Source organism: Nesoenas mayeri, assembly GCF_963082525.1.
Source record: "Nesoenas mayeri genome assembly, chromosome: 16".
NCBI classification, from domain to species: Eukaryota; Metazoa; Chordata; class Aves; order Columbiformes; family Columbidae; genus Nesoenas; species Nesoenas mayeri.
The window spans coordinates 5,871,412-5,890,113 of record NC_137562.1 but is presented as its reverse complement, the minus strand read 5'-3'; positions in this window follow the sequence as shown (position 1 = coordinate 5,890,113).

Here is an 18,702-nt window from a genome sequence, read left to right as displayed (position 1 = left end):
AATATGTTTTGCAGACTGCACTGCAAAGGTCCATGATTGAATTATAGTGCAGCTGTCAGCAGCTGTTTCAAAGAAGCAGGGGGTAAATTAGTTCTGTTTACTGCTAACATAGTTCAGAGATTTAGTCATCCCAATAAAATTATAGAGGCACAAGAAAGGAAAAAAGAAACTCCAAAGGCACATTAGCCAAGAAGCTGACATTTTCTAATTTAGATTGTTTTAGCATATTTCAGAGATGCTGCTGGCATGAGATTCCCTACTGTGGATACCACACTGCATTGCTATGGAGGCAGCTGAAAAAATAATGGTCTGAATCCCTGTTTTAGCTAAACATTATATCTTCAGGCCATAACAGCAATTTTTGGGTTCTTGTTTACTCTTAACTGTGAACAGAGTTGTGCCAGTTTATGTAGATGTATTTGCTGACCCAGAGGCTCAAATCACCAGCATTTTGGAGTTAAACCACAGTCTTTCACAAGTCATTACAAATTCGTAAGTAAATTTGCTTCATGCACTGATCTGAAATCCAGCAAAGCATCAGTGGAAACAACTTTATTGACCTAAACTGATGCCTGCTCAGCTTTTGTATGCCTAGACTGAATTTGGAAGGAGGATCCTCTGGTGTTTCTTAGAATGGTCCCAATTCTCTGCATTTAGACCCACTGTAAGTCAGAGGTGGTTCCAGTGAGGGAAGGAAAAACAATAATAGTTAAAAAAATAAATAGAAAATCATTCTCCTTTAAGTGCCAGTCTTGCAACTAACAGAAGCTTTACCACTAACTTCAACACATCCAGCCTTCTATCAGGAAGCATCAGTTGGTTTCCAGCTCTGCCACAAACACACACAACTTGCTGGATACGCTTCGGAGCAGCTTTCCCAGCCCGGGAGCCAAAAACTCTGTTCTTGAGCTGGTTGCAGCCTCCCCTCGGTCCCCAGCGCGGCTGTGGCTTCGTCTCATCTACTGTTCTGGAAGAGGAATTCCTGACATGAATATGTACGCTGCCATAAACTGGCAGGGCCATAAAACTCTAGTGAACCAGCTTCAAAACAGCAAGATTTATCTGAGTAATGACATTTTAAAGCACATTTAAAACATTTTATAGATCGGTTATTTTTAACTTCCTTTCGGGCCAAGCTTTGAGGATGTTATGTTTGCTTAATTGAGCAGTTTTAGAGCTGTTCCAGTACTGACAATAGGATCCTTTTGTCCCCATGAAGGAAACTGCATCCGTTGCTGCCAATGTTCGTAAAATAAAAGATAATGGTTTAAGTAAGCCTGAGTATAATGTTAAGATTTCTGGTTTTTATGGAAGCGTCAGCTGTAAAGCCTAAAAGCGGAGTGGGGGAGCAGAGCTCACACAGGCGCAGCTCAGCCCCTGGGATTCCCTCTGCTGCTCCTTCCAATCCTTTCAGCTCTGCCTGCGATGGGAATCTGGTTCAGCAAAACCGAAAATACTCATCTTTTGAGTGCAGAATTTGCATCCTCTCTACGTTTCCATCCAAATACCCTGCTTGTTGACTTCCATTGCTGCCACAACCGCATTATTCTCTGTATTCAGCTGTTTCTTTAGAGAGAAATTCTGCCCAATTAAGCTAAAAGGGGCTTGTTTGAAGTTTTTATTTATCAGGTAATGATTGACAAGACCTTGAGGCAAAAAACTAGAAGCACTTTATACTACAGTCATTCATTACCCAAGTACAAAAGCAACAGAAATGGGTTATTATGGCCACTTTGAGTCACTCTGCTTTAAGTAAAAATATCTATTCCGTTCTGCTTAATGCAGCAGAATTTATATTCCTAAAACAGCAGCTAAGAAAGATCAGAAGTTTTGGATAACACATGATTTGTTTCCTAGGGTGGTTTTCCTAGGGCCTGTTTGCTGACCAGGCAGTAAGAGCAGACTTTTTAATTTTAATGTTTTAAGAGTTACTTGGGTATTGCGAGGTTTGCCACTTTGGGACAAATCTGCTGTTTTCTCCAATTAATAGAATCCTGACGCTTGAATTAATTCCATAAATAAAGACAGCATGGTTTTTAGGCAGCTTGAGTTGGGTTTTATATTTGAAAGGAAAACAGGACAAGTCAGTCAGATTCATCAACTTCACCTTTTTTTTTTTTCCAATCAGGGAAAACTACTGGGAAAACTAGGGGAGAAAAGAACGTTACAGCCCTGGTCCCACAAATCCCTAAGAAAGGTGGCTTTGCACTTGACTAATTTTTGCAGGCATGGTTAAGCATTTAGCCATTCGCAGGGTAAGACTCTACATGGGGCTGCTTGAATTAACCTCACTCTCAAAGAACTGGCATGCTATTCTGCAATAAAACCCAATCCCAGGCCAGTCAGCAGCAATTTGGGGAATGGAGCGTTTGTGCCTGGAATTGGGAGGGGGGCAAGTGGCTGCAATCACTGCAAGGTCCATGGGCTTGCCTATAATTAAAAACATGCACTTACCCTTTCTGAACGGGCAGCTGAAACAACTCCTGAGCCAGCAGCTCTGTGCTGCTGATAACTTGGGGCTAATGGTCTTATTTTAAGCAGCTCTTAAGAAAAAGGAGGGGATGCCAGAACCTCAGCAGATCTGTATGTTTTTTGCATGTCAGCGCCTGCAAGCTCAAGCCGAGGACTTCAGGTTTATGCCAAGTTTCTGAAGCAGCACATGAAGGTTGGAGGTGTCTCTGCTAAGGTCTAGAGCAGGCAATGGCCCTGGTAGCTGCCAGACACTAATGGTGACACCAGCAAGGTGACCTTTGGCTTGGCTAATGAAGGCAAACCATTGCAGGCTGCTGGATTTATTCCTGTGTTATTTGTTGCTGCTGTGTCAGGTGCTTCATATAAAATATGTGGAAGCAGAGACGTTCAGTGTCTGGATTTGGTTATGGAGGGTCAGAGCTCAAAGATATCATTTCTCAGGTCCCAACATTTTAAGCCATTTTGATCAACATTTATAACAAGCTGTAGACAAGAGCGGAGAAGTTGATGGCTCTACATCTGTCTGCCTTGGGTAGAAGTACTAGTCAGCCTCTTTGTGTTGCCCAAAATAGATTTGGGCAATCGCTTAATGAGAACAGATTCCTCATTTTAGTTTGAGTCTTTGACTATATACTAAGCGTACAAGAAGAGGGCACAAACCAACATATGCAGCTGATCCAAAATTGACTATGAGGAGTTTTGCTTCTAATTTGTTTATTTATTTCTCACAGTGATCTACAGCCACTACTGACTTATATTTGGCTCCCAAAGCTAGCATCTAGCTCTTAAATCCACTGAATTGGTTTGTTCTTCCTTATCAGGGAATGACCTGGCTGGACTGCAATTTTAGGACTTGGTAATTACTCCAAGGATGTATTTCCTGAAATCTCAGGGCTAGATTTTGGAATGGACAGCAAGTAGAGGTAGGGTCAGGCATTTGTGAGAAGTGTGAAGCTACTAAAACTTTGCAACTGTACAACCAGGTATTGAAATCCATCTTGCAGGGTTCCCCTGGAAAACTGTCCAATGGTTCTTGGGAGAAGGAACATGACACTCATAGAGGTTTGGCCACCATTGACTTGGAGCAATTTTAATCAAAAGATATTTTTCCTAACAGCAAGGCAAACTTGTTTTTTCTCTCCTTTTTTTTTTTTTTAAATTAGAGAAATGCAAGAATGATTCCAAGTTCAGCCCATCAGTTGTTTTGGTTTCACATGACTACTGAGAAATCAACTGTAAAAGCTGGTGCAGTTATATACACACATACCATGCACAGAATGCGAACTATAAATACTGGCAGGGAGTCTGGTTTAAGAAGCTGCAGTTAATGTTGTGTCAGAACAGCCCTTGGAACCCCCATTTCCAGAGATTTATATTGCAGGGTGTGGGGAGGGAATAAATCCGATTTTGCTGGAACATTGCCTACAACTTCTCAGCCATAAAGCCTTTATTTATGGCTGTTACACAGCATGAAGGATTCAATTTGTCCTTTGTTATGAATTTCAGTGGATCATGTAACTGTTTATTTACAGACATATTAAAAAAGTTGGTATTTTTGGTTTGCAAGAAAAAAACAAAGCTCTTTATACTAGCGGGGACATGTTTAGATCACACTTGATAGAAACAGTACGCTGGGTCCAGGGAAGATGAGACAAGGTAGCGAAGAACTTCCATGAGGTTGATGTGCGTGGTGATGAGGCACAGGCTCTAGGTTGAGATGTCCCCCACCCCAACCACCTCAGTTGCTCAGCTGTGATCTCACAACCATTTCAGTGCTTGGTGAGGAGCGGCAGCAGCTCCTTCCGAGAGCTGCTGGAGGCACTTCTGCTGGGAAGCAGCAGCTCCAGCTTCACAGGAGTAGGTGGAAAAACATAATCAATTCAAGGCACAAAACTGTACCAGCTCTTCCCAGCTTTGAGAGATTTCCTGCTTCTAGTAGCAGCTGAGAACAACATGCTCAATTAAAAAAAAGATCACAACCAGAGAAAGACAAACATCTGTGGTGACACAGTGCACTTTGCAGCAGCAACATGGCATCGCAATGACAACGCCATTAATTAGCACTTGCCAAGCAGTCTCTCTTCAAAGCATTTTTGTTGGTATTAAAGAGGAAGAAGATTGTATTTTGCATTCATTTATTTCATGTTTCTCATCTGGCTCAAGAACAAGGCTTGGGAAACCTGTTGTTTGGGCAAGAGGTAACAGCCTCAAGTTAAAATAGATGGAGACTCCTTCCTGAGAGATGTGGGAGACTGACAGCAAATTAAGCCTGCAGGTCAAATATTATGTTATCCAGATGGGAGTGACAGTCTTTGAGGAAGCAGATCTGGTTTTCTGCTGCAGCACCTCTCAGAAAATGAAAAGAAAAACATATCCGCCAACAACTGGCATTGCTTTTGCTTCATTTCCAGACCATGTGTCAGACATACTCTGATGTCTCCTTAGATGTGTCCTCCTTCCCTTTATGAAAAGAGGTGGAAGACCAAGGAAGTATCAAGTCCATGATTCACCTACCTCCTCTTGAAAGGTGCTCAGCAAATGGAGAACTGGAACAGATCATAAAGAATGTCATCATCTAGGTCAGTCCTTGGCTGATCAAACACAGGATCAACATTTGGTTGGTAAGAACATGGCACAGACATTCTGCAGCCTCTTACTACGCTTGCAAGCAAAACACAACATCTGTCTTCTATGTGTCCGCTTAGATTAATTAAAAATCTTTAGTGCAAACTACCAAAGAACAGTGTAAGCTACAGGCTATCAAGAAGAGAGCTGGGATGCCAATGTCCCTACAGCAGGAGCACTTACTAGACAAAGACATGAGCACAGCACCCTGCATCTGGTGACAGAGTGGCCTCCCTTTATTACAAGGACAACTGTTTTTCGAGTAGGGCTCTGAAGCTGAATACTTCCTATTTCTCATTAATGAAACAAACATTAATGAGCTTTGCTGTTCCTACCCCTTCTTGATGGCAGCTGGGTATAGTTCTCCCATTGGTGGGGAAAGCAGTAAATTTGATCACAGGCTACCAGACTCTAAGGCTCTTAGTTAAACTGTGATGGCATCAAGGATGACACTGCTAGAGAACAAGTTTTTCAATGTTGTTTAGAAGAGAAAGGATTTCAGGTGTCACGGGCACCACTGGGCACCAGCAGTGAAGGAAACACCCCAGGCAGGTTGATGGGGAGACGTTGATTGTACTGGCTGGTTGCAGAGAGGAGCAGCCACCAGAGAGGCCGGCACAGACAGTTCTTTCAGCACTTACAAATGAGCTAGCTCTGACCCTTCTGATGTTTATTTTCCAGCACTAATTTCAAGCCATCTTCCTGAACTGCCTGATTTTTTCCAGCTCTTAGCCTGCTTTGGCAAGTCCTCGTCACTGCTGTGCTTTGGATACCCTTGCAGTTGTTTATGTGTTTACGTGTTTCTAATACATACATGTGTGTACATACAATTGAGAAAAGTGAGGTAACTTGACTACTGCCCCGAGAACTGGGGATTTGAACCCCCATCTAGGTTTGGAACAGGGCTTCAAATCCTATAATAGCTTCATGTAAAGCCTAGAAAATAGCAGAGAAAGGGGGAAGAGGAGGAAAAAAAAATAAAGAGGAATAAGCACATTGTCCTTTTGCCAGACAACAGATTTCTGTGGATCAAACCGAGTATTTCTGCTGATGGGTGTAACCTCAAGTTGCACACTTATGGGGAAAGGTAGAACATACCCACATGTCTTTTGTTATGTCTCTAAAACACCTTCCACAGCACTTCCTTGCATACCTGTGAAGGTACCCCAAACAGAAACAGTTTGGCCCTCACTGGTTCTGCTGCCACCTGGGCTTTGATGTGCCTGTTCAGGCTCCCTGGTTCTACAGCCAGGTGACAACACTATTTCATTTGATTTACCTTCAGCTTTCATGTCTCTGGAAAGCAGCAGAAACAACCCTATGCATAGGTTACCACAGAGAAAACTGTTGATACCCAAATCTCTATTTACATACACATTCTGAATTCAGCTAGACTTCAACGAGGTTTTACTGATTTACAGAAAACATGACTTCCCATACACACTATGGACACAAGCACACACTGGACATGACACGTGTTCCACAGCTCTTTCCTGCAACCCTCAACCTGCTATGTGGTCACAGAACATCAGAGAGGCTGTATTTACTGCTCCTACTGCTTAAGACTTCAAAAAAGTCATTTTGGTTGATTTATTGTCAGTATGGCAGTCGTGACCTCAAGGGCTTTTTCTAGGCTCAGGATCACCCAGTTTTGTCAGTCTTTAGCTGAAAATACCCAGATTAATCAGACAGAGGCACGACAAACCTTTCCACCTCCCTTCCCTGCCTCTGAAGGAAGGGTAAGAACAAGCAACTTGCCAGAGGTCACACACACATTTGCAGAAAAGTTTACATTTAATCAACATCTGCCTCTCCCCCCCTCCTCTACATATGAGAACCTTCTGGGAAAAATAACAGTTTACTCAATCAACACACAAATATTGAGCTACAGCTCTTCCCTCTTCAGTTGAGCTAAGGACAGACCTTTCCTGTACAGTGACAACCGACAAACGCCGTGCCCTCGCTGGAGGCCTTCGTTGCTGGTGTCTACCTTAATCGCCGCTTCCCGTTTGCTTTGGCCTCTTCTCAAAGCAAGCAGCATGTGTAATTGCACACTGAGGGAGATGTCTGCCTCTGATCCGCCTGACCAGTTTCTCCCAGTAGTAATTTAGGAGAGTCTCTGTTGGTAGTAGATTTAACCAGAAAATGAGAGCAGCTTTGAGATTCAGCCATCTTCCCCAAACTGAAGGATTTTTCTCTGTTCAATAGGACATTGTCACACGTGGCTACAAAAATTGTTTATTGTTCTGTAAGCTGTTGGTCAAATTGAAGCTCAGCCGCCAAAGTTGTACTCATTGAGGCCACTTCATCTTTGGGAGCCAAGTGCCATGCCCCGTATTTCCACTGTGAACTCACAGACACGAGCAGTGCAGAGCCAGGTCAGGCATCCCCAGCACATCCCTCTGGGGACAGCCCACCCCATGCACCCAGGGCTGCACATCTTGGTGACAACACCCTGGGGTTCCCACTGTGCCCTGGCCTCTTTGACCTCTATGCCATTTGCTTAGCTCAGGGGAAAAGCCCAGCACGTTCACAACCACGCAACAGTTTAAGGAGGAGACACTGCTGGCGCACACCCAGACCCCCAAAGCCTGGCAATGCAACCAGCCGGTGTCCCCAGCAGCCTGCCAAGCTCATCCCTCTGCCCCCTCCATTTTCTTCCCCCATTTACTTGATTGCATTAACATGAAGAACAACATCAGAAAGTTTGTGGTGATGGGACTGGAATTCCTCAGTCAGGTTTATTTTAACACATGTAGAATACTAGATATCCACTGAGCTATATATAGAGATAGAGTTACAAAAAAAGCCCTATACTTCTGAAAGCCACAAGGCCATGAAGATAGATTATCTGAATTACTGTCATTACTGAAATTGCTAGCTAAAGAAACTTCCAAGCACCATGCATCACTCTAGCAGTTTGACTATGGGAACCACTGTAATTACAAAGTATTTTAAATCATGCCAGTACAAACAAGATCTGGAAATGGAAAATACCGTGCTAGTCATCGCATCTGGAAATTAATGGTTGGCATGGAAATGCATGGAACTGGTTACTCATGCTGAGCAGTGGGCACAGTGAAGTCATGTCCACCACTGCTCCTGACTACCTTCAACTGCAGGCTAAGGTTATTTCCACAGTCTCACCCACACTTCTGGCAGCCTCCAAATCCAAGTCCTGGGCCTCGCAGGGAGAGCTGGCATCCCCATTAGGGGAATCTCAGCTCAAAATATCCCCAAGTGCCAAGAAAGATGTGACACGTGAAGGCCAAGGGGCAACACGAGCCACATCAACCCTGTTCCAGGCATTAAGTAGGGTGCCTTTCGTTCTGTTCGACAGCTTACCCAGAGGTGTAGTGGATTCCTGGTAAGGACCAATGCTTGACACGTGGTGACCCACACTCAGAGATCACCCACACAGACTATATTTTTATCCCCTCCAAAAGCTTTCAGAAGAACATGAAACTATTTTCCTGCTAAAAATACATACACCTGACAGGTTTTTGTGGTCTCTGGAGAAAGCCCCAAACCAACATCGCCCAAAGCAGCCATCTTGAGTGAACGTTGTCATTCTCTTTTGCAAGACCAAAGAAACATTGAAGTCAAGTAATGCACAAAGGCATTTTGGTGAACCTATGTGGAATAATATTTTAATAACTTCTTACTAAAAACTTTAAGAGAAGAGTTTCTAATCAAGTAATTTCCAATAAAAAAGCCGGGGAAGGGGGGGCAGAAATCACGGCAACTTCCAGATTCAGTGTACATGTCTCAGGTTTAACTGGTGAGAATAGCATTTCACCTCATTCTCCATAAGAGGAAAAAGTTATGGACATGCAGCAGAGCGAGACAAAGCAGAAGTTCACCCATTTACATCACACCCAGTGTGCTACAGCCCCAATAAACACACAGAAAGCTTCTTTCCCCAGTTCTGCTGCCCTCGCGGCAGGCGCACACACCAACAGGACCATCTTGCCTTTGCGGGCTGCGCTTCTTCATTGCACAACGTCCTGAGGACTAATCTCCAAACACGATCAGCCTGGAGAGTGCCTGTCCTTATCTACTGCAGAGCAGCTGTTGTGGACTTCTGTCTACAAGATCAAAGGAAGGCTTATTCCAACAAGCCAGCATTACTCAGAAAGCTGGAATCAACTCGCTCCGGGATAAAGCTCAGCATGTCCCGCCCAAGGCTAGAGTGCAGACCAGCAGTATCGCTCCAACCAGAACTGCAGGCTGAGCTCTGCTGGCCCAAGGACAAGAGTAAGCCAGCTCCCAAAGGCAAAGCATCAGTTCCTGCTCTTGTTGCTGCACTCCTTGTCCCAAGCCATGCTTTTGGTCCCCTACATGGATAAAGAAACACCCACTCTTCCTTAGAGGACAAGCTCATGGACACAGTGGTAAAATCCAGAAGTTCAGGGTTATTTCATCTGCAGGGTGGGAAGAGCTTGCAGGAACCTTCTCTACTCTGTGTTGTACCCGGCCCTGGAGACAAGTAAAGCAGAGAGGGCAGCAGGGGAACAAGGCACAAAACACACAGGCAGCAGACAGATTTTGCCAACCACAGCAAGCAAGGCAACTGCCTCTCTCGCCTCCACACATAACCAGCCCCAGACCTGGTCATGACCAAAATGAAGGTGAAACCAAAGCAAATCAAACACTTGAATAATAATTGATATAACATTACTCTAAAAACACCGCACAGAAACTCCTCTCACAGGATTCAGATCATTTTAATTCTGTTCATTGATCAAACCCAGCATATCAACACCTCTGCTTCCAGACTCATAACCAGGCTGGTTGCAGGCCAACAGGTACAGGTAGAAGCTGTTCACCTGCTGCGTCCCACACAGGGTGGCAGGTCTGCCCAAGACTAGGCTCCTCCAGACCCTGCCTCTGGCCACTCCAACAACCACACTGCCATATTTCTCAGTCATTCAATCTACGATATCATTTTATTCAGGACCACAAAAGATGAAGCTTACCTCTCCACTACCAGAAGTCACCTTTTTCGTTTCTGCCAGACAGAATCTTCTCAAGAGAAGCAGGCTGCAACACTGAGGTAGCACCAGCACTTAGTCCTTCAGGGAGAGTTCACACCTTCCTGAAGCCACCAAAGCACTAGAGGCCAGAAGACTTTCCACGTCCTCAGGACAATCCCTCTCTAACCAGGCCTGCAGCACCATGCTCTCAGCTGAACTTCTCAGCAACTAGTTCAAAGTCATGTAACTCAGTCCTTTCTGGGAGCTTCTGATTTTCACCTCATTCGGTGATAATTTACCCATCAGGTTTTCTCAATCACAAGGCATCATTTCCTCTCCCCCAGGTGGTATAACTTCAGTATGGAGGAGCCTATACCTGCCCTACTCAGAGGCTCCAGCCCCAAGGAGCTCACTAACGAAGCAATCATCTATTTACTAACTGCATACTGGTGTTCACCTGCACCTAATTGTATTGTGTTGTTACACAGCCCTTCACAGACTCCTTTGCTGGCCCCAAGAAGCCACCTGCATGCCTGGCCCCACTGTGAAGGGACTTTTTGCCCTACATCATTGTAGGAACCAAGAAGAACCTGCCTCTATCCTGCTCTCTTCTCCCTGGGGTTTCTTGCAACCAAGCAGGAGACCCAGGCCTGTAGGTGGGGGCTTGGATGCCTTCACGTGGCCAGTCGAGCAGTCTGGGGTGTTTCTAGTGAAATCACTGTTTCCTTGGAAAGCCTGGTGTAAAACCAATAGATTTTTGACATCCCATGTCTGGTTTGTAACAAGGGTTGCTCCCGAGACAGACTTCTCCCAAGCTTGTCTAGAAGGTTGGCAGCCCCACATCTGCAGAGGGCTGGAGCCCTGTCCGCGCGTGTGGGTGTATGTGCACAGTCTCGAGTGCCCAAAGCTGCACACAAGGAGGTTTAGTAGAGGCACAGAAACCTTTGTCCCCTCACGCGTTATCTGAAAAGCAATTTTAGGCTGTGCTATCTTATCGCTGGTCCTGCCTCAGCCTCCCAAGCACTTCCGCATCTTCCTCTAGAGCCACAGCTTGTACGATTAGCATCACTTTAATGTGGTCTTTGTTATTTTTGCATCTGGGTTCCACATTTAGGAGTTCAGCACTTTGCAATGCAGTGGGGATAGAGTGACAGCAGGCTGGACCACTTAACTGATTATTTACCAGTTCCCCTGTTTTCTGCATATAGATTTTCCTCCGGTTGAAATCGATAGGCAACACTTCCCACACGCTCACAAGGCTGTGTTTTAACAGTGAATGTGTGAGTCTAAGGATTGTGTTAAACCACACAGCGTCTTAACACAGCCTTTACTGCATCTTAAATTATTAACACAACAGACTTTTTCAGAGCCTACTACAGAAGAAGCTCCTATATTGAACTTTGATAATTGCTACACTTCTGAACTTTAAACAAGATGTAACTCGGTATGATATGGAAAGAGTTGGAGTTGTGATTTTTATTTCTCACTATCTTCCGCATAAAGTTAGGCAGGAGGCATCAGCCATCAGTGCCTCAGTTTCCCTGTCTGTACAATTTTTATTTTGCAGATGTGGCAGGATTTTTAATGGGACCGATATGACGAGAGGGGCTATAAGGCATGCGAAGCCCTGGCACTGCATGCAGGAGGGCACAGCTGGTGCCAAGGAGCCTGGCGAGGAGAAGTCACACCCAGTGGCCACAAGCTCTGCCCAGCACAGCTGTCCCAGACCAGTAACCAGAATGCCTGGGATGGGTCACTTCCAAAGCAATAACAACTGGGAAAACACATAGCAAGTCAAAAATTAGAAAGTGTTCAGCCACCATCCACCTGTCCTCACATAGGCAACAAAATTGCTTTCTCTCTGCTACCTTGTTGAATGGAAAATTTACCCTCTCTAGATATTTGTCATGTGTCACATCTCACAGCCTGGCATGCAGGCAGATCTGTCCATTAGAGAGAAGAAGGAAGTGAGCTGATCCCATGGTTATGGAGAAAAAATTAAGAGGTTTTGTTGAGTAATATTCAGGAAACACAAAAACTGGAAATGGCTGAGTGTCCTTATTGAAATATATTTCAAATTTTCAGTTTTATCAATAATTTTCTTTTTATCCACTGAAAACCACCTCTGAAATGAAAAAAAAATAAAAATGTATACATGACATACAGACATGGGGAAGAATTATTTTAGGCATAAACTTTCATCAAAATTTGAAGAAAAGCTGTGTGAAGAATCTTTTCCTGGTTTCCAGAAACCAGGTTTAAGCATAGGCATAAAACAATTCCTACCAGTGCCAGGAAATGGCAGGAGCTGGATCTGTTGATGGGCAAGGTGGACACAGCAGCTATTTTAAACTCATGTCAGTTTAAAAACAAAGTGTGTGTTCGGCTGACTTTGGGATGGAAGAAGATTTTGACTCACTCCTTAACTGTTTAAGGGATCCATTCCTTCATTCACTCATAGAAAACAGCGGGTCCGCGTGGGTCAGCAGGTTAGGAAGGAGTGGTGTCCCCACCAGCTGCTCTGAGGGATGGAGCTGCCTGAAGCAGCGCCCAGAAAGGGCCGAATATTCGGCAAAATTAAGAACAAAGAGACTGTGTAGTGGTGCTGGGGAGATCTGAGGATCCAGTGGGGCTTCTCTGTCACTCCGCGACAGTGACCTGGGACAGACCTAAATCATCCACATGGTTTGCCACTGCCTTGTACATGCTCCTGAGTTCACATTTCTCAAAGAGAGTTGATGTGACTTTGAAAGCTTGCCTTGTTTTCCCTAATTCAATCCGGAAAGCAGTCATATTAATACCAACAGATACTGCCCACACGCAAATCAGAAAAATTAAAGGGCATTGCAAAAGTGACTGTTTCCAGTGGTCAGATTAGCTGCAGACGGAAGCAATTCAAGATGCATTAAAACTAACAGGCTGTAATTGTCCAGAGGCATTGTCTCGCAGTGCAACACTTCTCTTTGGCTCTTCAGAGAGATTTCTTGGAATCTTTTCAATTGGTCTTCTGCTTGAAATACACACTACATTTCAGATCTTTCCTTTCCATGTCACAAGAGAAAGAGCTAAATGTTCATCAACAGCTTCTTTAAAATACACAGAAAACCAGCTTCTCCCAGACTCTTGGGTGTTCTAGTGAATCATACCCTGAACTTAGCTCTCAACCAGCTTTCTTTAGTTAGTTAGCTAGTTAGATCTTCTATTTAAAGATAAGTTCCATCCCACCCTTCTGCAATCTGGTTATGATTACTGGTTACTGCCACCCGCAGACTGATAAACTTATAACAGCTGCATTGCAGGAAATCACCTCCAATTCAACCCTGATGTTGTATGGATGTCTTTAGTTAGCTTAAATAGCCTTTTAACATTCATTTTTTTGTGTGCAAAACACCTATCATTAATTTTGACTAGAGAGATCAAACAGTTAACAATGTGTTGATCCTAGCTTACTTTCAAGTGATGTATTGTATCATTTCTGAGAGTTATGAGGGGCTGATATTTTCTTTTACTAATGCATCAAAGTCGATAAGTGAATGGGGCAAACCTGCGTCCTGGGAAAGGAAGCTATTAACAGCTCCGCTCGGAAGGTTCTGAGGGCCACATTGCGTCATAGCCCTTGAGTTTATTGAATGTTAACTCTTTTTTTTTTTTTTCCCTTAACCAAAGGAAATGAGTTTGTATAATCCTCTGCTTTGAGCTGCATCCTCAGTGGGGTAATGAAAAATGACCTACGCCATTTGATAGCACACTACTTTGCACACAATAGATCTTCACAAGAGCAAGCACAATGCGACTCCGACTTTTTCTTTTTCTTCTTGTTGAGACACACAATGAATTTATTTATTGCTGATCTAAAAGGCACTAGAACAGAACTGGCACAGCAGGGGAATCGCCCAAGTTTAACTTGGCACAGTAAAAAAGCGGTCCCAGAGAAAATGACCAATGTTCAGACCTGGGAGAGCACAACATTTTTATAAGGAGGATCTTGAAACGGTGGGTTCATGCACATGCAGAGAGCGAGGCAAATTGGTTCCAAGAACAAGGCATCCGCTTCCTTAAAAACTTTTTTTTTGGCAGAATTTGTATGTGAGTTGGGCATGTTGAGTGATTTATGGGGCCATTAAACATACACTAAATCAATCTCTATTAGGAAAAAAAAAAGTGCCATGTACTTAGAAAAGGCCCTCGAGCTAGATTTCTGAACCCAAGGTCTGATGTTGCAAGGCAAAATGGTCATTGGTAATTTGGAGATGTAACATGAACTCAGTCAGTCAATTCAGATATGATAGTTTTTAATGTTCCATGAATCTAGCAAAATGTGTATCCAATTAACTACTACTAAAGGACCTTATTTATAAAATAATACTTTTGCGGTCAGGTTGCACTTTTTCCATTCATTTCTGTACACAGTTCGGGTTGCAGATTGTGCGTCTATGATTAATAAAAACATCCGCTTGGTGCTGGCTGCTATTGGCACTGTGGCTGGGCAGCAGGGCTGCAAAAAGCAGTTTTGTCCCCATTATAACAGTATTAAGCTGGGAGCGGAGGTAGGAGAAGGGTTTCCTGCTGGAGCTAAGCAGCAAGAATTAAACCAAGAGGTTGTCCTTTAACGAGGGATCTCTCTAAGTGGGAAGATATAAGTGCTGGAAACACTGAGTTGACAAAAACCTCAACTATTTACTTAGTGCCATTTTGGAGCTGAAGAAACTAGTAGGTGGTACAAATGTGTCCTTCAGTCCATAGGAAAAACACCCTCCTTTGAAAACATACCGGAGTTATTTAAAGGATATTTGCAAAATGTATGCATCCCCAAACGGTCCCCCTTCCAATGTAATTTCATTTGAAGCCCATGCAGTAGGCAGGCATTCACAAATTCAGGCAAAAAGAGGTTTTATGAACTCCCCTATGAATTTCCTATGCAAACAAGCATAACATTCAAATGGAAACAGGCCAGAAGTATTTTGTGAATAGAGCATTAAGATATTTTCTTCTTGACATGGTTAGGGGTGGAAAATCTGTAGCAAAGTCCTACATCTTGTCAGAGAAAATTCTCATATGTATATGTATGTGCACACACAAGTGAATAAGAGAGTGACATGTAAAGTTTCTAACATACTACAAGATGAGATGGCAGAAGCTGAGGAATGCCTTGTGATTCCAAGACCATTTCTCACCCAAGATCAGCTTTTTATTTCCAGCTTTTCTCCGGTATTATTTTCAGTTACATTTTTTACTGATTTCAAACCAAAAACATTCTAAGTGTGAAATGTCTGAGTTTCAAAAATGGAAAAACTTTTTTTTTGTTTTGTTTTTTAGAAGCAAAACCAAGTGCTTGGTTAAAGCAGAGGAAGAAAAGGCAGAGGAGTGAGGTTATAACAGAAGCTGACACGGATACAAGGGAGCACATGGAAGTGATGAGGGTATTTTTGGTTTGCGTGAGAGCTCCATCCCTCCACAAGAGACCCTTGAGCTCCACCACAGCCCATCACCTCCTGGAACACAGGAATCATCTGGGGGAGGTGTTTGGAAGGTAGAGAATTAATTTGATGTGGAATAGAGGGAATGGGATTTAGGTTTTGGATCCCACTCTCATGGCTGTAGGATTCAAGAGCAGTGACAGCTGAGGACATGATTAATATAACAAGCCTAAACCAGGTAATTACTTTGGCAATACAGCCTAATTAAAAAGAAAACAGGTCAACGCTGGATTTCTCCTGAGCACAGGTAGATGACATAGACTGTTTTCTAGTATTTTGACAATCAAGTGCATGTTCATGATACTCACATTTCCAGAAAATACTTTCTGGGAGAAGTAGATCTTCTTCAGTGGTTTCTCTCCGAGAGCGGTAAAACTGCCATCAAGATTTGATAAAAATGACACCAGACGCACATTAGTGTATTACAGGGATGTGCAAGGGGGTGCTCCTACAAATGTAGCTGACAAAACTGCAGCAGCAGATAAAGAGCAGTGGAAACAGAAATGGGGCAAACCACGGCAGAAAACCTGAGGTTGAGAAGTGTCTTGAGGAAATCTAGAGAAAACAACAAATGTGTAGGCTCTTCCCGGAGTTGAATTAGCAATCAGATTAGATTAAGTCTTCTTAAAACTGTAATTTTTTTCTCAGGATGCCAACCCTCACCTCCCATCGTTTCAGTTCAGTGCTGATCCGCACCCTTCCATACTCTCTAGTCAAGGTCCCTGGGACCAGGGGATCATTACTAGAGCCAGGATGGCTGTTGTATGGCCAGGGATGCCATGATTTGCTTTGCCATCCCCATCAGTCACACACAGACAACGGGAAGGACAGACCTGCATGCCCCTGGCTCACCACCAGCAGGACCTACTGTGCAAGATAATACTCATTAGAAGGAGCAGAGCCTGCACACATTATCCCAGGAGCCTTTGCTATTTAAAAAGAATTGAAAATAATTGAAAAGAAGACACTTGTCTGGAAAGTGTTCCTTGTCAGCTTCGCTTCCTACGTGAATGAGGCTCTGGGGAATACGTCTTGCACATACGGCTCTGTCTTCCCAAGATCTCTTAACTTTTCGACCCACTGGTTATGTTTAACCACATTAGATAGTAGCGATTTTTAAGATCTGAACGAGAGAGGTGCCATTGGTGAAACAGCCCAGGATGCTCCTTGCTTGCTGGCCACCAGCATCCCCAGTAGGGGAGCGCCCTGGGGACATTGGACCAGGCAGGGATTGCTCAGAGCACACACTTGCTGGGGGACACAAGCTCAGGAGAGGTGAAGCGCCCTTAGCTCAGGGACTTGCAGCCTCTGCCCTACCTGGGGGCAACATCCGCAGCTGCAGGCTCTCTCTGCACCCAGGCTTTGCTGCCACTGCAGTTCAGGCTTTCCCAGGATTTTCACCAAGCCAAAATTTCTTTCACTCACCACCACTGCTGATGAAATATCCAGAACCAGCTTTGCATATCCTCCTTGGCTTTTCTCCTCTTTTTCATTTGCATTGAAAGACAAATCAAAGCCAAAAAAGCCCAAAACTAAACCCTTTTCTTTCTTTCATAGCAAATGGAAAACCAAAATAAACAAAGCAGCAACTACCTTCCCTCCTCCCTCCTCAAACCCTCCAGGCAGCTTGGAGGTAGAATGCCCTTTCTAATTTCATTGACAGTGCTGTTGATATATAGGGTAATTTTATCTTAACAACCTGTAACAAAGGATAAGACAGTAGTCGTCTTACATTCCAGACAGTAGGAGATGTTTACTCATTCCCCAAGCAGACTCTCTCATCATTCATCTAGACTTTATTAGGATGCCAGGAAATGGGAAACCTATAATTTAAGAAACATATCACACAGGGAAACTTCTGTTTGGTAAATAAAAGGTAGCTGACAATCTGAGCTTAATTTGCTTTTTAAAAACTTTTCTCACCAGTTTTCTTATTCTTTCCCAAAACTTTAACTTGAATTAAACCTTTTACAGAGCATGATACTGAGGAAAGACATTACTGGGCACCTCAAGAAGGGCCAGGATGTGTCCTCCTAAGCCCAGGACAGGACACACATCTCTGCTCTGGGATCCTACACACAGCAGCCTTCCGAGCATCAGTGTGTGTCTATTGGCACGGATTGTTTTTATCTTTATTTTTAGAGGTATCACATTGTCCAGAATAGTAACATGCTCTGAGCAATCTCCTTCCTTGGGGCCGAGAGAAGAGAAAGGGTGAAGAAAGCACATATTTGGTTGCAAACATTCTTATGAGTTTTTGCTCCTTAAGGAAGTTTCACATGAGCTTTTATTCCTGTTTACATGGCTTGACATGAATGCCTGGCTTTGATTTGAGGACAAACTGCCCCATAAACTCATGAATGTCTGAATTTAACCTTCACCTTTCCCCTCTAACCTTTACTCTTGCTTTTCCCTTCATAATTGGAGACATTCTCAGAGCCAAATTTAATAAAAGGCGTGCCACTGAGAGTGAACTTGATTGTGAGCACAGACTGAAGTGTGGAGGGATGATGTGTGATGCTGGTCAGTGCAAGGGAGAAGATTCCTTCTAAAATCAGGTGCTAGGACAGAATTTCTCCTGTTTAAGAATAAGCTTCTCAGTAGCTAGAAACCCATTAGCAAATGGATAAATCTACTTCTGGCTCTACACATCAACCACAGCTTGGCTTCTCTCTCTGACAAAGTTAAACAAACACCCAAATTCATCGAAAGCAAGTGCTTTAAGTGCCATTACTTATGGATCATGGTGCCTGTTACTCCATCAATCCATGCCGATTGCAATGTTGTTCGAGAGATGATCAGCATCTCCCTATGCACAGCATGCTCATCCTGAAAGGAAGCAGTCACCAATTTTAGATACCCATCAAAGGAAAAGCTTTCCTTTGAGTGGTGCTTCAGACTCCCTGCCCTCCAGTTGTCAGCCAGGAGCATGGCTTTCTCTGGCAGACGTCTGACAGCTGCCACTGCAGTTGTGTGGGCTGCACAGACTTCACTTGGGCTTAGATTTGGCCATGTGGTTTTGAGGCTTCTCACCCTACAGCAGTCTCACAAAGAGCGTGGTCTTTGTCATCTTCCAAGTAGCCATTAAAACTAGAGTTGAAGTCAAGGTTAAGTTGTACCACAAACCTTTGAAGAGCTTCTTTGCGTGCTAT